This window comes from Euphorbia lathyris, chromosome 5 (assembly GCF_963576675.1).
Source record: "Euphorbia lathyris chromosome 5, ddEupLath1.1, whole genome shotgun sequence".
In the NCBI taxonomy this organism is placed as follows: domain Eukaryota; kingdom Viridiplantae; phylum Streptophyta; class Magnoliopsida; order Malpighiales; family Euphorbiaceae; genus Euphorbia; species Euphorbia lathyris.
In genome coordinates this window covers 53,640,755-53,665,306 of record NC_088914.1, presented here as the reverse complement: position 1 = coordinate 53,665,306, position 24,552 = coordinate 53,640,755, and the positions used below count along the sequence as shown (strand labels likewise).

General features: G+C 34.3%; 1 long non-coding RNA gene across 6 annotated transcripts; it reads right to left on the bottom strand.

The window, feature by feature from the left end:
• Window positions 1-2,910: 2,910 nt before the first annotated feature.
• On the bottom strand, window positions 2,911-9,707 carry LOC136229488 (uncharacterized). Of its 6 annotated transcripts, none has more exons than XR_010689130.1 (5): window positions 9,490-9,707; window positions 9,322-9,361; window positions 8,628-9,180; window positions 8,174-8,253; window positions 2,911-4,344 (listed from the first exon to the last, which is right to left on the bottom strand). It is a non-coding gene; the product is annotated as an uncharacterized lncRNA (long non-coding RNA). The 6 variants fall into 6 exon arrangements; XR_010689132.1 differs by lacking the exon at window positions 2,911-4,344 and adding an exon at window positions 4,353-4,924; XR_010689131.1 differs by lacking the exon at window positions 8,174-8,253.
• Between the last annotated feature and the right edge of the window lie 14,845 nt (window positions 9,708-24,552).

Sequence of the window (24,552 nt, the reverse complement as noted above, 5' to 3'; positions counted from 1 at the left end):
TAACCAAGGAAAATTTCTTACCTCCTAAGCTGAGTGGTTGGATAGGTCCGAAAAGATCCAAGTGTAGTAATTCCAATGGTCTTTTGGTTGAGACAACATTTTTGCTATGAAATGACTTTTTAGTTTGTTTGCCTTGCTGGCAAGCTTTACACAGTTGATCTTTTTCAAACTTTAATTTGGGTAATCCCTCAACTAATTGCTTTCTAGCTAATTTGGCAAGAAGGTCCATACTGACATGCCCAAGTCTTCTATGCCATAGCCAGGAGTTGTCCTCTTTAGACACTAGGCATATGTTTTTAGAAAACTGTTTTTCTAAGTTTAACATATATACATTTTCTACACGAGGGCAGTTAAAATCAGTTCATTTGTATTTCCCTCGAGTATTTGACACTTAGTATCATCAAATACAACCTTTCTGCCGCTCTTGCAAAGCTGAGCTACACTCAGCAGATTGTATTTGAGACCTTTAACTAAGGAGACAGACTCAATAGTTGGGTTACCTCCGATAGTACCTGATCCGACTATCTTACCCTTCTTGTTGTCTCCAAAGCTTACACTTCCACCTCGTTTAAGCTCTAGTGTGATGAACTGAGTTTCATCACCTGTCATATGCCTTGAGCATGCGCTGTCTATATACCATAGTTTTGACTTCTCCACGCATGTCAAGCTGACCTGCAGTTCAAACTATTCATTTTTAGGTACCCAATTTCTTTTGGGTCCTTTCTTGTTAGTATAAACAGGTGCAAAATCATATTTTAGCTTGTGACGACATACTTTTATGGTGTGGCCTGGCTTACCACAGAAATCACAAAAAGGTACCCTTTGTGGGTTGAACTGAGTATAGTCAGCATTATTGTGTTGGGCATGCCAACATACTTTTGTGGTATGTCCTTTTCTTCCGCAGAAGTCACATTGGACAGTCCGTTTGTTATGCCAACATACATCCTTTGTGTGTCCCCTTTTTCCACAACACTCACATTGAGTAACTTTCTTATGCTGACTAGTATTTGCGTACTCAGCATGGGCTTTATTTCTTTTTGAGCCCTTCTCTTTACTCTGTAACGTTGTGATATCCTTTCTAAGTTTCTTTGACTCAGATTGAACCTCCGTGACAAACTTATGTAAGATTTGCATGTTAGTATGCAAGTCAGAGTTGTCCTGGAGAAGATATCGGAGGTCACTCAGCTTGACCTCTTCAATCTCATCACAGCGCCTGCTGAGTGCCTTAATCTTTTTGTTACACTTCTTAGTTAGTGTATATAAGTCACTCAGGGCATTTACCATTTCGTTTCTAAGCAAAAGTAAGGATGTTACCTCATTGTTGTGATTCTCCTGGTCAGTTTCATCAGAGAGGTTAGCATGCTCAGATTGGGATTGGTCAGCTCTATCATCTGCTATAAAACATATGTTGGCTGTTTCATTTTGCTCAGCTTCAGATGATGTTGACTCATCACTGTCACTCCACGTGGCTACCATAGCCTTTTTGCTTCCCTTATTCTCTTTCTTGAGGTTGGGACAACTTGACTTGATGTGCCCGGTTTGATGACACTCAAAACATGTGACAGATTTCGAGCTGTCCTTCTTGTACTTGTCACTTGACTCAGCTTTGTACTTATCATTTCTTCTAAATGATCTTTTGCCATTTCTATCATTTCTCCTGAATAGCTTTTTCATCTTTCTGGTGAACATGGTCAGTTCCTCATCATCAGTTGACTCCGCTTCAGTTGAGTCAGCTTTCATGACAAGGGATTTTTGTTTCTTATCTTCTGATTTTTCTTTCTCTTTGGCTTCAAAGTTTTTCATAGAGATTTCATGGGTCAGCAGGGAACCGATCAGTTCATCATATTTGTAGGTAGTCAAGTCTTGGGCTTCTTCTACGACTGTTTTCTTTGCTTGCCAGCTCTTGGGCAGACTTCTCAGAACTTTCTTCACCTGTTCTTCTTCAGTGAAGTTCTTTCCAAGCCTTTTTAGCTCATTTATAATGTTTGTGAACCTTGCGTTCATCTCTGAGATGTCTTCATTCTCCTTCATCTCAAACAGCTCGTAGAGTCTCATATGTTGATTGACTTTAGACTCCTTAACTTTGCTTGTGCCTTCATAGGTTACTTCAAGCTTCTTCCAAATCTCCTGTGCTGACTCATAACCTGAAATCTTATTGTATTCTGCAGCATCTAACGCACAGTGAAGCATGTTTATAGCCGAAGCATTATTTTGTAATTTTCTGAGGTCATCCTCTGTCCACTCAGCCTCACTTTTAACAATTTTCTCATTGTTAACAGTTTTGTATGGCACATGTGGACCTTGAACAATTGCAAGCCATGCACTCATGTTTGTGGCTTGTATAAAGTTCTTCATCCTATTCTTCCAGAAAGTATAGTTTGATCCAAAGAATAAGGGAGGTCTAGTGATCGATAACCCCTCAGGGAGTATCTGCGTTGTTTGGTTTTCAGGAAGGAAACGAGTGCTATTCTCACCCATTTTTAGGGATCAGCTCAAGATTGTTAAATCTTTGAGTAGTGAGCTTAGGCTCTGATACCACTTGTTGGTCCCTGGTAATTAGTTCCAAGGGGGGGTTAGGAACTAATATAACTTTTTCGCGTTTTAATTAAGCTGACTGGATGTTATTTTGAGAGTTTATTAACTTAGCCTTTTGTCAGCTTGGTGAGATATATCTCAGGACAACTTTAGTCAGATGTTGACCAAAGTTGTGTTCTTGAGAGTTAGGAATTGACACTCTTGAAGGTCAGCTTCTAACTCAGCACCACTTATTTACTCAAGATCAGCTTAGGCAATTTATATGCTGAGTAAATAAAGCAAACAACACATGCAATTATAAGAGAGAGTTTAGAGATTACTCAGTATCACTTATCCTGGTTCGGCCTCTCTGCCTACGTCCAGTCCCCAGAGTCCTCCGGGCTTTTTGAATCCAATACTGAGCTCTTTAAAGGTAGAGCACAAACCAATTACAAGGCAGTTGAATATGCAAGAGTACCTTCCTCTATTCGTCTACTCAACTCCTACTAAGTGCTACAACCTAGCACCTAGATTTCTCTACTACAGAAATGCTTACAGCCAAGCACTCGGCTTTTCACTCTCAATATTCCTATTGATCACAGACTTGTTCTTTTTGAACTAAAGAACACTTGAGATGATTACAAATCAATCTAGCATTTACACATAAAATAGAAAAGTCGGTGTAAGATTCTTTTTGTATTTGAGTGCTTTTGAAACTTTCTCTCTTGTATTTTTCTTTTTTTTCTGCTTCAGTGTATGTCCAAGTTTTTCGATTGTCCTTTTATAGAAGGAAATTTGTAGATTTGATCGTTTTGAAATGTCCTAACCGTTAACATCAAAACGGCTCTTTTGGGGAACAATTTCTGGAAAGCTTCAGACTGCACCTCCATTCCCTTTCTCTGTTTTCTTCAGGCGTCAGATTTGTCTTTTAACGTCTGGTTTGTCTGTTTGTGCCAGTTGTCTATTTCCAATAATCCAACGTCCCATGACTCTTGGAATTAGTCTTTTAGGTGTCTTCGAGATTCCAATTATTGGTGCAGAAGGTTGGCAGATTTTGTCTTTTAGTGAACGGATCCTTCATGCTGTCCTGACTGTTACTCAGCTTCGTTTGTTCTTTTCGAATGTTCAACGTTCATACTGAGTTCCTTCAAGGTCAGCTCCGTTCTGTTTAACCGCTTCCTGAAGAAGTCTTCAACTTTAGTCAGCTTTGTTTTGCTTCTGAATTTTAACTCCACTCAGCTTCTATTCTGTCATGCTGAGTTCCGTTCTACTCAGCTTCGTTTATGCTGACTTTTGTCATGTCTTTACTTTATATATTTTTGCACTCAATATTTAACAAACATATTAGTACAATTAAATCAAAGCATCTAAGTTTCATTGCCTCTTAATCATGGATGATTTTGTCAAATCAAAATCTTGTGGAAAGGTGTTTCAACAGTATTTACAGTGCTCTGAGCATTCAAACATTAGACAAACTAAAGGAGAAAAAAACATAATAAAAAATACTAATAATATTGAATACAGTAGCATAAAGTGGAGTTTAAATAATAATAATTACTGACACGAAACTATCTCTTAATTATCAAAAGTAAAATCACATAAAATATAATCAATTGGTCCTTTTATGTCCTCACATTAATCTTTAAATTGGTTTAACACGTGAAATTCAATAAAAAAGATAAATGATTAGCATTTTGACAATTAACAAAACTAGTGATAAAATCAAGTAAAAAACAAATTTGATAAACAAACCATGTTCAAATTCTCGAATTCGATGCTCAACATAATCAACAGCTGCAGCTTGTCACAAGATTCCTTCTACCTTGATTCCTGTTAGTTGCTTTAAGTTAATAAGATTTTGTACAACAAAAAGGCAAAGCAAATAAAATTACCATAATCAGTAGTAGAAGAAGCCTTCCTAATTTAATTGCAAGGTTCATGCTAAAAACACAAAGTAAAATGTTTATTTCAAGAAGAATACAAGATAAATTATCTTTTTGAGGAATAGAAAATCATATTTAATCACCTCAAATCTACCAGTTTGAATATATATACATTTGAAGTAACTTGACTTAATCACCTCATTTAGCCTATTGCATATTGGTAAGATAATTTTATCCACATTTCAGAATGCATACTGACTACACCATATATATATGGTTTATACTGTTCCTCGCATAATAACAACATGCAATAATTATGGACAAATATCCAAATCAATAAACTTTTACTGCTGAACCGGGTAGCAGATCGCTTGACGGCTGCTGGTCATGAGGGGTTGTTAGGTGTTTCTACCCTTTCTGATCCCCCCATCTACCTCTATTCTCTTCTGGCAGAAGATAGGATTGGGGTCAGACTTCCTAGGCTGGTCCCGAGCTAGTTGTTCTTTGTTTGTTTTCTTTTCCTGTTTCTACCAAAAAAAAAAAAAACATTTACTGCTTTTTATTTCTCTTCCAAACCATTTCCTATGAATACTCATACTAAAATTATTATTTAATTAGTAGTGAAGGGCTTCAACTCCAAATCCAAGGGTGCCCAATTGACTGATATAGTCAGGTTAAAGATTTTGTATCCTAATAGGGAATCACGATAAGGATTATTAACTCCATATTATATCATAATTACCAAGAAAAAATGTTTTCAATAGATGTGGGAAAAGAAAGCTCACAAGGATCCGGTACTCGACCAAGGTCAACGAATATTAACCTGCATATTAATCAAGTGCATATTGAATATTAACTTGACAACAGACACGAAGCGCTTAAATGCGACTAAAAAGTAGTGTCCGCAACACAAGCAGAGACCGAGTGACCTTATTTCTTGACCCTATCTTTGTAAAAACTGAAGAATTTTTTTTTGAACGATTTTAAATTTTAATCTCATTACCAATCCCTATTAATTTTTAGAAACATCAGTATATAACATGGATGACAGAGTTAAGTACCTTCAGATTAAAGCCTCATGCCCTCTTCTTCAGCTCCTATGTTCTGGATTTTACAAGTGAGAATGCCCGTATACTAATACAACAACAACAAAGCCTTAGTCCCGAAATGATTCGGGATCGGCTAACATGAACCATCATATAAAACCGTGAAAGTCAAGTCGTGTCAGCGACACAGATTCGCTCCCTCCAATCCGTCCTATCCACTACCATATTTTCCTCAATTCCCAGTAAACTCATATCACTCTCGATCACCCTCCTCCAAGTTTGCTTAGGTCTTCCCCTACCCCTCACCACTACATCCCTTTGCCACTCTTCGGTTCTCCTAACCGGCGCATCAAGCGCTCTACGTCTCACATGGCCAAACCACCTTAGTCGGTTTTCTCTCATTTTATTCTCAATAGATGTGACCCTTACTTTTGTCCTAATTATTTCATTACGCACCCGGTCCTTTCTCGTATGACCACACATCCATCTCAACATACGCATCTCCGCCACCGACATCTTATGGATGTGGCAGTGTTTCACTGTCCAACACTCCGTACCATATAACAATGCTGGTCTAATTGCCGTCCGGTAGAATTTTCCCTTCAATCTATTAGGCATGCTGGGATCACGGGAGGATCTGGAAGAGAGGGTTGAGGAAACCCGTAGCACTCTTCCACTTCGACCAACCAGCTTTAATCATATGAGCAACATCTCCATCTACTTCTCCATCCGTTTGGATAATAGATCCTAAATACCGGAAGCAATCCGAGGCCTGAACAACTCTCCCATCTAGGGTGATTGTCCCTGCCTCCCTACTCCTACGGCCGCTAAACTTACACTCCGAATATTCTGTCTTACTTCGACTCAACTTAAAGCCTCTAGATTCTAAAGTTTGTCTCCATAGTTCCAACTTCCTCTCCACTCCTTCTTTCGTCTCATCAACCAACACGATATCATCTGCAAACAGCATGCACCATGGTATACCATCTTGAAGTGAACTTGTTAGTTCATCCATAACGATGGCAAAAAGAAATGGGCTTAGTGCGGAACCTTGATGCACTCCAATCGTAATAGGAAACTCTTCAGTCTTCCCAACACTAGTACGTACACTCGTGCATACTCCCTCATACATGTCTTTTATGATGTCAATATATTTCCGCGAAATGCCTTTCCTTATCAAGGCCCACCAAAGTACTTCCCTTGGTACCTTATCATATGCTTTCTCCAAGTCAATGAAAACCATATGCAAGTCTTTCTTCTTATTTCGATAGTGCTCCATTAATTGTCTCATTAGATGGATGGCTTCCATAGTTGATCTTCCCGGCATAAAGCCAAACTGGTTTTCCGAGATCTTCACCGTCCTCCTTAGCCTTTGTTCGATCACTCGCTCCCAAAGTTTCATAGTGTGACTCATTAATTTGATTCCCCGATAGTTGGCACAATCTTGGACATCGCCTTTGTTCTTATACAAAGGGATTAAGGTACTTTTCCTCCATTCTGATGGCATCTTATTGTTTCTCCAAATTTTGTTGAAGAACGTCGTCAACCATTCGATTCCTCTTTCTCCCAAACATCTCCAAATCTCAATAGGGATGCCATCAGGTCCTACTGCTTTCTTCAACTTCATCTTACTTAATGCCATTTTGACTTCACCCTTTTGAATTCTCCGCAGGCATTCGTTCATATCGTGATGGATACTTATATCTCCAACATCTTGTTGGCGATCTCCATTAAATAAGTCATCAAAATAGGACCTCCATCGTTCCTTGATATCCTTATCTCCAACTAGGACTTTCTGGTCCACATCCTTCACACATTTAACTTTTCCGAGATCTCGCGTCTTCCTATCTCTCATCCGAGCAATTCTATATATGTCTCTTTCCCCTTCTTTCGTATCCAATCTTGTATACAGATCCCGATTCACCTTTGCTCTAGCATCTCGTATGACCTTCTTTACTTCCCTTTTAGCCTCTTTGTATTTTTCGTAGTTCTCGTCACTCCTACATTTCCCCAATAGTTTATAGGATTCTCTCTTACTCTTTACTGCTTGTCGTACTTCTTTTGTCCACCAAGATGTGTCCTTACCCAGTGGCATGCTACCTTTAGATTCTCCTAGAACTTCCTTCGCTACTTCCCTTACACTCTGCTCCATCTTATTCCATATCGAATCTATATCTGAATCCATATTGCAAGTCCAAATATCTTTTTTGGTCATCTCATCCACAAATTTTTGTTGATTCTCCCCTTGCAATTTCCACCACTTAATCTTAGTCTCTACTTGAGGTGTTTGTTTTCTTATACATTTCCTACTTCGAAAATCTAGCACCACTACTCTATGTTGGGTTGTCGTACTCTCACCAGGATCACCTTACAATCAATATAACTCTTTCTCCAAGCACTCCTTACTAAGAAGAAGTCAATTTGGCTCGCATTACCGCCACTCCGATAAGTCACTAAGTGGGATGTTCTCTTCATAAACCATGTGTTCATGATACTCAAGTCATAGGCTGATGCGAATTCCAAAATATCATTTCCTGCTTCATTCTTATCTCCAAAACCATACCCTCCGTGAACACTCTCAAACCCATCTCGCACTCCGATAAGTCACTAAATGCCCGTATACTAATAATGACCACAATTTTAAAAGTCCACTAAGCAAGATAATCATCATTGAGTCAGTAATCCAATAGAGTTTAAACATCATCAACAATCAATAGTTAAACCACTCACTGCTTGCTCAATTTCTTGCTCTCTTGCATTGGAGTTGTCAATTTTGTATATTCCAACTCACTCTCACTTCTGAAGTTAGGCTGCCAATAGAAAATTGCAGGAAACGCTGAAGACAGAAAACCATCATTTTGGAGATAAATTGACAACTAAGATGTAAATAACTTTAACTCAGTTGAAGGATATAAATTCAATATATGAGGAAGTAAAACCTAAGTTAACAAGACTGCGTTGCAACAATAACTAATGATATGAGCACAAATTTCCATCTAGACATGAAAATGATGGTAGTCATATTGTTTATCTTGCTAATAACATGATATAAATCATTTAAAAAAAATTACAAATGTATTCAGATGCATCAACAGCAAACACAAACATTTAAAAAAAATATAAGCATTCTTTTAGTTATAAACTGAACTTTTATGGGAAATTGAAAAATCTATTCTCAACGCACCTGCTCTTCCCTAGCTTTACAATCAACAGAACATTCTTAACTCACTACAGTAACATTCTGGTTTTGCCTTCCTATTACAATCATATAGACTAGGAAGATGCATACAGTCACAAACCAAATTCCATAATACCGGCTAGCTAGCATCAAGATAAGTAGATCAAGAAATTGCTACATTCCAGTACTTTTGATTCATAATCTACCTGAAACAATACGAACAAAGTAAACCAATTGCTTGCTACCTTTGCATATCTTCAAACCAATTTTAAAATATATTACCATGTGGTTGTAGTCAACAACTTAATCAACCCTGATATGCAGCCATTAATTAAGGGTATTAGATGCATTTATGTGTTTCTGGTAGTTGTTGTCTTTGTTTAGCATTAATGTAATACCACATGAAAAAACAAAAATGAAACAATCTCACAAGAAGTTTTACTTTCAGGAAAATCTGATAAGCATCAACAGAAATTCTCACTGCCATTAGCATCTCATCTTCCTCAATTTCTTCCCCAAGGACACTCTTATCTAGTGCTTTCCTCGCTTAGCCTGCTTACTGCAAATGTTGAAACAAACGACCTAAATTACTGTTTCCCTGAAGAACGGAAACACTGTTAAAAAGAATTAAAAAACGAAGAAACAATGAGAAGGAATCATAACTAAGATTTATAAAAAGAAACCGTAATAGAGAAAGTACCTGAGGATGACCTAGCTTAAATTTGTAAGCTTTCAACTACCTGAAGCGAGAAAGAAAAATGTGAAATCCAATTAATAATATATGAAAACCAATTTCTTATAATAAATTTTGGAGTTTCAGAAAGCTAGATCGAAAACCCTAAATCTAGGTAATTATAGGAGAACAAACCTTGAAGACAAATAGATCTACCTCCAGCAACGTCAGATCCATGGAGGTGAAAGATCCAATGGAGAAGAAAGACAACCTCAACTAAAAAAACGTGAACGGAAGTATTGATTTTCGTGGAGAGGGTTGAAAGCCATGAAGAAAGAGAAAAAAAGAGGGAAATAGCAATTTAGGTGCAGGACATCTATGAAAAAGAGAAAGTGGTGGGGGGAAATTGTGGCGCTCAAAATTTTCACGAAAAAAAAAATATCCATATTTTTAGATTTAACAAAATAAATAAAATTGTATTTCTTTTTTATTTTATTCATCGACCCAATCTCCATCGGTGAATAAAAATGATGTGTAGGTGATATATTGTGGAAAATTTTCACCCAACATCACCGACAAGTTTTGGGTATGTGTAGGTTAATGAGTAGGTAATTTCAACAACTCTTATCAGTCGGTAATCAGTCGGTATTTCCAACACAATAAATTGGGTCGGTCAAATCTGTCGGTGATACTGATTTTTCTTGTAGTGAGAGCTTGTTTGGTTCGCAGAATAAAGGGAAAATAGAATAGCTATTCCTAAAAGATAGCTATTCCCATATTTGGTTCAATTTCATATGCCATGAAGTTAGGTTTCCCCAACAGAACGATGCGGTCAAATATGAAGTCATTTAAGGAACATAAATCCTCAAGGCTGATTGTAAACCATATAAATAGGGTACATATCTTCAGTGACTCTAGGCTGATTGTAAACAAGATAAATAACAACTATATAGCAAAATAAGCCTCCATGGTTCATTATCTCAAATAAGTGAAAAAGATGTTAACAAAACTCGAAGAGAAGGGCACTGGTTAGAAAATCAAAAACATTACTAGAGAAGAGCATGTTAAAGCAGATAGATTAGCCAAAGCATAAGCCATTAAAGGTGGACGGGGACACTTGGCATGCCCATTCGAGATTCAGAGCTCCATCTAGAATAGAGAAAAAAGAGGCATTAACATCATAAAAAAAAAAAAGAGGAAGATTGGACAACATCTATCCAAGAATACATAATTGGTATAACCTTTCCCAAAGATCCAGTAGAAGCAGACTAAATCATAATAAAAGCAACTAGATTATCATCTTAGGTGGATAACCTGACAGAAGATCCTAGCTAAAGTGTGTTATGCTTGAGGAGGGTGACTACATACACAAAGAGCTACACGAATGGATTTTTGAATCTAATGAGGGATCACATACACTAGTTTGGAAAGCCATGATTACATGATATTTTTTGCTAGATGTGTAATGAGACGTTAAAGAGCTGGTGAAAAAAATCCATAAATTCCATATTCTTAATGGTATTACAAACTTTCCAATAATTAGGCAGAGAACATGAAGGATAAGAACAAACCATATATCAAGATACATTAGATAGATAAGGATTCATAGATAATATGAAGTTTACAAGAATAATAGTATATGAAGATAGGGTAGAAACATAAGGCTTTATAAAGAACATGAAGTTTAAGAACAACTCGTGTATCAAAATATGGTAGAAAGATAAAGCTTCATGAACAACATAGAATTTAAGAACAAATTTTATATCAAGATATGATATAAGGCTTTATTGAGAATATTAAGTTTAAAGAATATGGAATATATGAAGATACAGTAGAAAAGTAAGGCATCGTGAAGAACGTGAAGTTTAAGAACAAACTGTATATCAAGATAAGATATATGTTAGTGCACATGTCCTTGTTCTTTCCTTGCCTTGGGTCTTTGCCCTTAGTTTGTCTTGGCTTGGTCAACCTGTTTTTACTATAAAAAAAAATCAATTTTAGGATACTTTGTTTAATGAAGTATTCATTTATTATATTTGTTTTGATTTATTATAATTGGATTGTATAAAGGTCCATAGATTATAATCGTTTATCTAATTAAGCAATAGATGAAAGGTCCATAGATTATAATCATTATATAAAGTATTCATATGAGATGAAATGAGACAAAACTTTATAATAATAAAATGATATATTCTTAAACATCCCAAGTTGATGTATTATATAATAAGACTATTATAATACCGTGAGACTTGCATGAAGCATATTTCTTATTCTTGAATAGGCAACTGATCTCACAAGCTACAGATATAGAGGCGGAGGCAGCCCGACACTAGGGGGGCTGCCATGGAATAATTAGGGAGGGCTAAATATTAGCTCCCCCAGCTACCGCCCTCCCTGATGCAGCATCAGGGATTTAGGGCACCGCCCTACATCTCCTTCTTTGTGGAGAAGGAGATGAATCGAAGATACAGCCCAGCCCACTTGGGTTGGGTTTTTTTTTATTAATTTGGCCCTCCCAAAACGACATCGTTTTGGGTTGAGGCCAAATTAAAAAAAATAGAAGAGATCGGAAGGTCCCCGATCTCTTTTATGTTTTTAATTTGGCCCCAACCCAAAACGACGTCGTTTTGGGTGGGCCAAATAAAAAAAAAACAGGGAAGGGGGGGGGGGGGAATCCCCAATCCCTATGCAAAGTGGCTTTAAAGCCACTTTGCATTTTGACATCAGCTTCTTCTTACAAAGAAGATGCTGCTCTCCTCCCCAAATTTCTTGTTGGCCCTTTTCTTTTCATTTTCCTCCACTTCCTTCTTCTAATTACTCCGACTAGCCTCCATCACCATAATAGGTATGTAATTTCTTCCATGAAATTAGATTTATTTTCATTTAGGGTTTTTAATTTAGGGCTTTTAATTTATAATTTGTTGAATTAATTTAGTGATCTAAACTTGTTCATTTAGGTTACTTTACTTTAATTTAAGGGTTTTGATTTAGGAATTTTAGTTTATGGTTTTTAGTTTATGGAATTAATTTTAGGCTCTTCTTTAATTTAGGGGTTTTGATTTTGGGTTACTTTAGGTTACTTTACTTTTATTTAGGGGTTTTAATTTTGGATTATTGATTTAGTGTTTTTAATTTGTAGAATTAATTTAGATTCTTTAATTTAGTGATTTTGATTTGAGGATTTACTTTAGTGATTTTGATTTGTGCCATGTTTTTTTTTGTTTAATGTAGAACTACAAAAAGATGGACAAATTTGTTATCAGATTAAAGAGAAATCCAAATGAATCATCCTCGGGTAGTAATCCGGTTGAGCAAGAAAGTGATAAAAGAGTTCGTGTTGAACCAGAAATATCATCTTTTTGACATGTGGGATTCGGTGATAGAAGTGGTTTCAGCAGTATCAAATGATGGTAGTGATAAACAAAGTCGAGGTACTGCTGATAGTTTGGCGAAGAAAATGTGGAATTTTGAATTTGTGTTGCTTGGAAAGTTGATGGGATTTCTATTGGGGCTTACAAATGGACTAATCCCACTTCTTACAAGTTAAGAATCAAGACATAGTTAGTGCTATGCGTATGATTCAAATGGTGAAAAATGGCTTGCGGGCATTTAGGGAAGATGGTTGGACGAAGTTGTTAAAAGAAGTCACTGAATTTTGTCAAGCACGAGAGATACCTGTGCCTAATATGGAAGATCCCATTCAATGTCGTGTTAGACAACTTATTGATGGATTTCAAAAGACTTATCTCCACCGTTATCGTATTGATATCTTCAATGAGGTACTTGATTTTCTTTATGTTATCTAATAATATAATTATATTTTCTTGACGACATTAATCTTGATTATATTCTAAATTATTTTTAATTATACATATGTTAGGTTGTTGATGCTATTATTTTAGTAATGGACAATCGTTTTGCAGAATCAACTTTTGAGTTACTTTTGTGCATATCGTGTCTTGATCCTTCAGATTCATTTGCTAAGTTTGATCACGAGAGACTACTTCATCTTGCTAGGTTATATTCAGATGATTTTTCTAGTTGTGATATAACCGAGCTTGACCATCAGCTTGGTCTTTACTTTTATGATATGAGATCAAATAAAGCATACTTTGGTCTTCATGATATTGGCGAGCTTGCAAAAAAGATGGTGGAGATGCGATATCATGACTTTTTTCGTTTAGTTTATCGACTTATAGAGTTGGCATTAGTCTTGCCTGTTTCAACAACTACTGTTGAAAGATGTTTTTCAGCACTTAATATTGTTAAGACGGATTTACGCAACCAGATGGGAGATGAACTTCTCACAAATTGCTTGTTGTGCTACATTGAGAATATTTCTTTTAACAGTGTTGAAGATGAAGCCATTTTACAACATTTTCAAAATTCGGGATCTCGAAGAATAGATTTGCCATCTATCGAGAGCGTGTCCGTTGTAAAAAAATAGGTACATTTTTCAGTAATATAGTATATGTAACAAGTAATTTTTAGCATTTATTTATCAATACAATTAAAATTTTGTATAATTTGATTTTACTTTTTTATATATGCAAGATTTTTTTTAAACCTTGGGCTAAAATTAGCCCCCCTATTCGGAAATCCTGGATCCGCCACTGTACAGATATATGGATATCTATATTGTTACGTAGATGGATATAAAAGAGTTTATATATATATTGGAGGCCCGCCATGAGATCTCATATGGATAATCAATCCTAGTGCCACTAGTTGATCTCTTAGGTGACACTAGTTGTAACTAATCTTCATACTTAAATAATTATCATTGTGATCTTGGATTATGAATTGTTTTACTTTGACTTTGTTCCTTTACACTTGAGAATGTTTTACTTTTGGCAATGATTGAGTATATCGCAAGGTAATTGAATCATAAATTAAGCATTCATGACCCTCAAATGATGAGTGATATATCTCCGGACACTTGTAAAAGACTTGCTCTTAATCTTTGCAAGGTGATATATTAAAAGTTGAAATGTGTTTTGTACAACATATCTAGTTTGAGAAACTCGGCATGTATAAGTAAACAAATATCTCATATATGTAATTTCAGATTTTCCATGATCATGATTCATATGGATATAGTTATGAACGATAGAATTACACTGCAACTATGCATTGAAAAGTAAATGTCAAAATCAACTTGAATTCTTATGTCTCCAGAGGAGTAGGGAACTTTTTTCTTAAGATGAGACACATACTATTATATGTTTGTTGAAGTGATGAGGGAAACTAATAGATAAAATTAAGAGTTAATTTTATCCATTTCTAAATTAAAAATGAATTGCAATAAACATATACGGCTAGTTACGGTAAGAACCTAATGAGTCACACACAAAGAATTAAAAACGAAAGGCCAAGCAGTAAAATTGAAAATTGGTTCCAATGACACATAGAAGGGGCCAAATTTTGTATAATGGCAATTGGAAGATTTAATTGAATTCATATGCATTAGTTATAATATGGATTATAAATAATATGAATTAGGAAGTAGAAAAAGGGGCGAATCCAGGATTTCTCCCTCATGGGGGCAAACAATACAACTAAAATAATTTTTATCCAAAAAATAATAATTATAGAAAACCAGAGAGCAAAGCTCAAGTTCAAGTAAAATAGTAGTAGAAATATAAAATCAAAATTCAAGTAAGAGCAAAAAAATACCAAAGTAAAGAGGCAAAGATCGGAGATGGAGTGTCGGACCAATGATCCAACTACAGAGGGATTGCCTGCCGATTTTGATTTAATCTTAGTTAGGATTAGGGATTTCAATTTAGGCTTAAGAAGAAAGAGGAATTGAGGAAGAAGAACTAAAGAGATTAAAGAGAGTATGAAAGACCGATGGTTTGTTTTAGGACCTATTTAGTTTTACATTTAAATATTTACTTTTTATTTTTGTTGTAAACAAAACGATGTAGTTCTAATTAAACAAAATGACGTCATTTTGCTTTAAAACATAATTAAAAAAATAAAAAGAAAATATTAAATTTAAAACTATTCTTCATCCTCAATTATAGAACTATTAAACCCTAAACCTCCATTGATGAAGGGGGCAAAGTTCTAAAACTTCAAAATTAATACATGCGTTTTAAAAAAAATACAAATGTCAATGGGGCAACTGCCCCCAGTGCCCCCATACTGGATTCCCCCCTGAGTAGAAATACTAAGTATATTTCTTCCTAATAAGAATTTTTTATAAGAATTTTTTTAAGTAAATAATTTATTCCTATTTACGTCTTATATATAATTAATAAGGAATAAATGGAATTATTTACCTAATTAAAATAAGCTTTTCTAGTTTGACTAAGACTATGATAAGAAAAAAACACTATAAATATCACCTACATGGTGAGAATTTAAACTATGAATTATAAAAGGCATACAGAACAAGTCCGAACAAGCAGATTTAATTAGGCAAGAAGAAATAAAAGGGATACATAAGAAAGCATAAAGCAAGATATTTCACTAAGAAATCCCTATCATATCTTTATGAACAAAGGAAAAATCTTTAACGTTAAGATCATATCTCTATGCATCTTAACAATCATCAAATCCATATACACAAGAAATTCTTAAATCCACATTCTCATGCTAGATCTAACATTTATTCACTATTTAGATAAATATCTCCATTTTATCAAATGATAAAATCCTAAGATCCTAATACATATGCTCATCCTTTCTCAAAGCAGAAACAATACATAAATAAGCATTATGGCCACAATATGTTAATGAAACACATATCTTAGAATACGTAGAAATTAATACCCAAAACTCAATATCTTACCTAGTTCTGCCCTCATTAGACGTATTTTTTTTTATGTAAATGAACTATTTACTCTTCATTTTTTCATACTTATAAGCATCCAAAGTAGAGAAAACTTTCATGGTTATAAAATAAGAAGCTAAAAGCTTATGCCGACGTATCTTCTCACAAGAGAGAGGAGTTATAATGTTTTAGATGATCTAAAAGTGCGCAAAAGTGTGCCTTTATAAGTCCAAACGAAGAAATGTACCCTAAAAGTAAATAGGCATAAAATACCAAATTATCCTCAATGTAGTGAAATTTTCCCAAAATAAGACGAGGAATAAAGGTGGAATTTGCCTTGTCCTTCTTGCTTTTTTCTTCCTTTTACACAGATTTTTCTACGTCTTTTTTTTGCCTAAATCATAAAAAAATATGATCTTTTCTCCATCACATTCCTGCATGGAAATAATTCTAATGAGCCAAACAAAGATACATAACAGTCACAATTACAATGGTTTAGCATAACTCTAGCATGACTAAAAATAGATTGAATTATCTAACATCAAAACCTCCAACACTAGAGCAATCTTTTGTCCCCAAGTATTGAAGTTAGCATATAAAGACAAACTACTTGGAATCATTGCTGATTTCCTCAAAAAAATCACTATAATTCCTCAAAAATTCAGAGTCTATCCTTCACTGGGCATATCTGGTCCACGTGGTGTATCCAGACTCATCTGGTGTAGCCCGAGTTTTCTCAAGATTCACCTCAATCCCTTTTTGAGGGATCATAAAGCCCAAGGATTTTCATGAGCATACCTTGAATGTGCTTTTTTTGGGACTGATCATGAGCTTGAACTTCTTTAATATTTTAAAAGCCTCCTTGATGTCTTTGGGGATGATCATCCAAACTCTCTCTTAATGATCATGTCATTGACATATGCCTCTATGTTTTTCCCAATCAGATCCATGAAAATGGTATTTATAGGCCTTTGATAAGTCACCTCGAGATTTTTCAAGCTGAAGGGCATCACCCGATAGTAATAGGTTGACATATAGGTGGTGAAGGCGGTCTTCTCCTCATCTATCGAGTCCATGGAAATTTGATAATATTTTGACTTGCCATTGATATAGGAGTAAAACTCATGTCGTGTAGTGGAATCTACTGTTTGATCAATGTTTGGTAATGGGTACCATCCTTTAGCACACCTTGTTGAGGTCTGTAAAGTCGATGCACATCTGGTAAGATTTGTTTGGTTTCTTTATGAGGACCACATCTGTAAACCACTTTGGCAACATATTTCCCAAATCAAATTTGTATTCAATAACCACTTCCTTTTCTACCATCTGTTGTCTAACTAGAGCTTGATTTATTTTCTTTTGCACCACAAGTTTGATGGAAGAATATATGTTGAGCTTGTGAGTGATGATATCAAGATCTATACCATCGATGCCTCTATTTTCCAAAATACCAGTTATTCCTTTTTGAGAAGTTACTATATCATCAAGGTTTTTTCAATTTGGATAATTTTCCCCTCTATTATAGTAACAATTTCAAACTTGCCCACAGACTCGGAACTCAGGGTTCTCCTTGCTCTTCCCACCTCCCTTCTGTAGGTCAGTTACATAAATCCTCGGGGTTTCCTATGGATCCCACACAAATACTACCTCTCTTTCCTCTACTAGGATTTGACATGTCTAAAATTTACCTATTTTCGTATACATCACATTCATATTCATGCATTCAGTCTACTTTATTAAATGTTTTGGAAAGATTTCACTTGTTTGTTTATGATTTGAGCAGAAACAGGTTAAACACGTATGAAAAATCACATTTAAAGAATATCGGCATAAAACGAGCAAAAGATGGTCAAATAAGAAGCAAAAGAAGATAATATCAGAAAAGTACATGTCGTGATCGTGACCTCTGTCGTGATCGTGCCAAACACTTTTCCTACACAAAATTGGTTTCTCATGTCACAAACATGACACTCCTGTCTCGTTCGTGACAAACATTTCTTGAATAAAAAGGCATGGTTTTTCATCTGGGAAGCATATCCTTTCGCCTGAATCAACATTTCTCTTCACCATTAGCCACATCTGTTCATCACATCTCCATGGAGGGATGTCTTCTAAGGGACACAACTCTTCTTCATCTATATAAAGAAGATTCCTCCATCATTTCCACAATGGTTCGGATGGTTCGAATGGTTCACAAGTTCGAATTATCATAGACACAGATATAAATATATTTTAGAATCAAAGATACAACTCTTAGTTTGAGATATTGAAGTATCTTATTTAGAGATTACGTCCAATGCACCGAAAGAAGTGAGGTTGAGAGATAAGCTTTATCAAGATGCAAGAAGAAGATACAAAAGAGAAGACGACCCTGAGGCTTGACAAACTTTACAAGGATAAGTAAAAGGATTGACAACCCCTGTATTGTTCTTTGTTACAGTCTTTTTCCTGTATTCTTTACCTTTAATTCATGTCTAACATTATCAATACATTTATACCAGACATCAGTCAATCAAATGCAAATTATTCTATGTTCGATTTTTTATTCTTTTATTGCTTTATATCTAGTCTAGGGAAATTCATACAAGCAAAATATAGGAATAGTTATCAGTTTATAAATCTATAAGAGATTCAGTTTATAAGATGATAATCATACTGTATATATAAACTTGTTTTCTTAGTTTGAAAATCCTAATTCACTACGATAGGTCGAGGAGTTAGTATTATTAATCTAATCAAACTTAAGTTTCTTAATCCTAGATCGAGAGATTTGACTAAGATTAATTCTTTAGTATGACTACAGAATATTGACAATATTGATAATTATTCATTTTGTTTAATTACTATCAACTTGTATCCTGGCTATGCATGGAAATAAATCATAGGAGTAGTCTAGATTAATTAACTAAGATAGATTAAAACAACTTAACCAAATTAATGATTTTCTATAAACCTCGAGACTTTTATTACTACAAGCGAAACCGTACATTTGCGGAATTCGCCTAACAGGATTCATAAGGTCAGATGTCATATTAAGACATTGGCTTTTGATTCTGACAAAGATGGTCTACCTATTATGATGTTGTAACTCAAAACCATGTCTACTATGATGAACTCATAATCTGCACGCCCCTTATGGTCACCATCTTCAAACTCATAGCTCAAGTTGATGCGCCGCTTTAGAGGTACATATTTCCTTCCTAATCCCACCATGGGTATTTTCAAAGGATCTATCCAGCATGCTCATTGGTCCACATGTTTCCTTAAGCAACTCCCGAAGATAATTCTTCGGATGTGAGGTGGCCAAAGCCATGACTTCGACCAAGAATGACGTATTAATGGGCTTTGGTGGTATTTGGGCCAATTTGATGACTTTGGATCATGGTCAAAGCATGACTACCAAAAGCCCAATTAACTTAGTACCATACTAGATGTTCTCTTGTATTGCAACAATGAAATTCTTTTAGGTTTTCATCGATCAGAACGTCAAGGGAAATTTCTGACGCCAATGATGTACCAGAAATCATTAACCAGCTGCCTTCTTCATATAGAGTCATAATGATGGAAAACACGTTTCATTAATCCCAAGATAAATAAATGTTTGACCTTTCACATCTCCTCCTCCTATAAGTTGAACTTTGGACTTTAGAGCTCATCTTCTGCAAAATCTACCATTATTGAAAGCTGTAAGTTTCCATTTTTCTGACTTTTCTTCATCTTAAGCTTTTTGTTTTCTTTATCGTTTGATATGGCTTTCTCCTCTAAACATGGAATTAAGAAAGTTTGTAGATCTCTCCAAACTAATACTCCTGAAATTCCTGATGAAATCCCAGAAATCTCTAACGAGATTACTGAAACCTTAGAAAGCCCCAAGGAGACTGGTACTACTAAGAAAGTGGCTAAACCTCAGAAAGTTAACCCTAAAGTCTTTAATCAGCCATTAACTTTATCCGCCTTTTGCCTAAATGCCCTTCTAGAAGTTTATCTATGACTTCGGCAGATGACGATTTCTTTGCCCAAAGAAGATGAAAGGGCTCATCTTCCCCCCTCCACAACTAATTTAGGTAATTTTACCCAATACTTGGAGTGGGAAATGAAGTTTCTTCTTCCCCGAGGCATATAAGTTGTACTGAATGAATTCAACATTTCACTCTGCCAAATAACCCCCAACGCCTTGCTGGAGTTACTCAGCTACGACAAGATTAGCACAGACCTTAACATCAAATTAACTGGAGCATTATTTCGGCGGTCAAAAGCTCAATTAACTTAATACTGTATGAGATAGTAAACCATCTCACTCTTGCTTGAATGGACATGACATTGGTATGTGCATTTGGTGTGGGTTTAAAAGACTCAAAAGAACGAGCCAATGATTCATATTATTTTTGAGCTCTTTTTGAAGCTATAGCTTTTTTAAGTGAAGGTTGGAATTCAAATTTTGTGATTGTGATTGCTATTATCTTCTCATCCATATGACTCTTGGATGGAAGATCACCTTTGGATGGAAGATCACCTTTGAGATAGAAGTTGTGTGAATATAAAAGAGATGGAAATTAGAAGGAAAATGAATAATCATATATAAAATTGAAAATGATATAGTAGAATTATTAGAATTGATTTGGGTTATGAAATGGATAATGAGGAAGGAAGGGAGGAGTTGGTGTGGCGGGTCACACACTTATGTTTGCATCATATCATATGGAAGTACACAACATCAACATTGCATACATATAGCTTACAAATCAAAATTCAATGCCACACCCACACCCATACCCACACCCACACGAGCATAGATACAACAAGAGAGATTATTATTATTATTATATGTTATTTATGGACCCCTCCCCCTCCCCCTCTCTTTATAATTATTATTAGTTGAATATTATTCGTATTTCGAAGAGTTAGGCAAGACAAGTTATCTTGCAACAGACAGCTAACTCATACCATCATCCAACCTTATATTACATTACATGATCCAATCCAATCCCACATAACACCACCATTTTCTATTTTAATACAATAAATCTCAGACTGGATCACTATACCATTATGTGACACACACAAAACAAAAAAAAAATTACAAAAATACCCTCAACATTTACAGCCAGAAACAATTTTACCTTTAATGTCTAAAATAATGTAATTTTACACTTAATATTAGCAGCTAAAAACAATTTTATCCCTAACGTTGACAACTTTGGTTAATTTGAGAAATAATTTATCAAATTGTCTTCTCAGTCATGAATCTTGTCATTTATACTTCACATATGCGTCATTTTATCACTTAGTAGTAACAAATAATAAACATATGATCGTGAAAAACTTAAAAAAAAATACAGTATTTTGTATGAGTAGGAAAAAATATTTCATATATTTCGCCGAATTTATAAATATTAATCTCCAATTTTATTATTAAATCATGGAAAATATGAAATAATTTTTAAAACTAATTGATATGTAATTGGTGCAGAATAAAGACAAAATATATGTGTTTTATAATAATGTCTGAAATTGACTCAACTTGCCAATATTAGGAATAAAATTGATATTTGCTGCCAACATTAGGGGTAAGATTGCACTATCTTAAACGTTACGGGTAAAATTGCTTCTAATTATAAACATTAGGGGTACTTTTGCATCTTATAAAAAAACTTTTATTTAGTAAAATCACTGCCTTGAAATTGGTTTCAGTAAATCATGTTGTAATTACATACCATTAGTCCTTTCCCACGACCGCTCCTCTCCCGATCCATATTTTTCTTTACCAAATTAGTCAGGATTAGATTTTAGAGAGTTTTGGGTTTTTTTTAGAGGATTTGAGAATTTGAGAGGATTGGTGAATTTATTGAAAGGACAGTTTCGTTATTTTCCTAGGCTAAGTGTGGGAAATCTAGACTAAGTATAGTAATTCACTAACTATATTACCATTATTAATTGGAATAAGATGCAAAAAATACACCTAATGTTGACAGTTAGAAGCAATTTGACTCCTAACATTTAAAATGGTTCAAATGTACCCTAATTTTGGCAGTCAATAACAAATTTACATCTAATATTGACAAGTTTAATCAATTTTAGGCATCATTATCAAACACAAATATTTTGTTCATTATTATATATAGTGGCGGATCCAGGATTTGAGGGGGGGAGGCAAAACTCTATGTAAAAAATTTTTAGACAAAATAACATTAATTGCAAAAAATATATTTTAGTACATAATTACTATTCGATACAAAATGTCTTAAGAAAACCTTCTAAGTGCTTCAATCGTCCTCTTGGCACCATAATAGTTTATTTTCACACATTCTTCACCTAACTCGTATGTTTGACTCATTATTTCACTCCAATTTATTTCCTGCATCAACGAGATAAAATCGTCACATTCATATGCATAGGAAAATAAAATTCTGATCAATAAAATCTTACTTTTAGCACTCATGCTATATATAACATAAACAATCTATAATCTTCTGATTCTACTTGGTCAATTAGAAACTAATTTTGATGCTTAATCAGCCCCAAATCAAATTCTAACCTTGTTTATTTTACATAAACTTGATAGGAACTTAGTCAATTATTATTTCAATTACATAAGCTTAATCAGCCTCATTAAATATGTTCAGTGTTGTTTTCTACTACTTGTTTCTATCAATAGGAACATTAATAGAAACTTACTTTGCTCGGATCAGAAGTTCTTAAAGCCTCAGCATCAATATTAACTCCAGAAACTCATGCATTCTTTACCTGCATAGAAACACAATATTGTTTTCAACATCTGATTAATTGCAGAAAATCTCAAAAAACGATTATTTGAAATTTGCTTCCTTCAACACTTAGAATCTCATAGATCTGACTGAAGTAAGTTACTGTCAATCAATTTGTTCATTAACCGAAAATTAAGAATAAACTATCAATCAATTCAATCAATTTGTCCATTAACCTAAAATTAAAATCAAAGGATCAATCAATTCAATCAATTTATCTATTAACCTAAAATTAAAATCAAAGGGCAAAAGTTAACTAACTTGAAATTGATAGTGTTGTTGGATTGGCGATGGTGGCCGGCCGGAGAACAAAGACAGCCGAATGGAGAAGGAAGACGGTCGGCTTGGAGGAGGAGAGGACGAGGGAGCGTCGCTTGCTTGCTGTTGCTGTCGTCTCTCGTCGATCGATATCGCGACAACACCTGCTGCCCTTGCGATACTACTGCTTTTCTAAATTAAAAAGCACAAAACAAAACGACATCGTTTTTTTTTTGGGGGGGGGACCAAAACATCGTCGTTTTGGAATTTAAAAAATAAAAATTTCCCGGATGAAGCCCCCCTCCCCCTAAATGCGTCCCTGATTATATGCCAGTTGCATAACAGTTGGTTTTTAAAAAAATCACATTTTTTATGATTTAGTAGTAAAATTGGAGATTGATATTTTAAATTCCACAAACTATTTGAATTTTGTTTGTCTAACTATTACAAAATACAGTATAATTCTTTTTTTTGGTAGATGAAAAGATTCGTGATTGAAAAAACAATTTAATGAATTATTTCTTCAAACTGACCCAACTTATCAATGTTATGGGTAAACTTGCTTTTTGCTACTAACTTTAGAGATAAAATTATTCTTCGCTATCAACGTTGATGATAATTTTGCGCATTATCTCTTATTAATTACTTTTAATGAACTGGTTATCTTTATAATACTTTGTAACTCATTTTTCCTTACATAAATTTTTACTTTTGAGACTAAAATAACATAATTTTTAATTAAATTTTAATTTATAAAAATTATAAGAAATTTAAGGCTTAAAATAAAAATATATAAATGTTATGTTTTTTTAAAAAAAATAGTGTTAGACTTATAAAATATTAAAAGATGTCTACTACTTTAGACTCGATACTTTTAATTTATTAGCCTCTAACATATAAAAAAAAAAGGATGAAGTTTTGGATTGTTGAAGGCCAAAAAAAATTACCAGAAAACAAATCTTTTACTTTTGAAACTCAAAAAACATAATCTTTAATTAAATTTTAATTTATAAAAATCATAAGAAATTTACGATTTAAAATAAAAATATTAAATTTTTTGGGAAAATTACATAGAAATTCATCTTTTAAAAACCATTTACAAATATGTCAAGTTATAGTTTTGGATTATGTCAAACTAGTTAAAATCAGTACTTTTAATATATTTAAGGATTAGAATTTATAAATTAGAAGTCTAGAATATATTTTCTACGGTTTATGATTTATGAATTGAAGTCTAAAATCTTTAAATTATGATGTAAAATCATAATATATAGAAAATAATAACATATTAAGAATTAAGTTTAATGGTATGACTTAATTGTAATTTTGTATTTAATTATGATATTCATGTAATTGTAATGGACCCCATTTGTTTTTAAGAAATTAGGGTTAGATTTGTAAAAAATTAAAAGATATCCACCAACCTAATGGGTACTTTTAAATTTTTAGTAG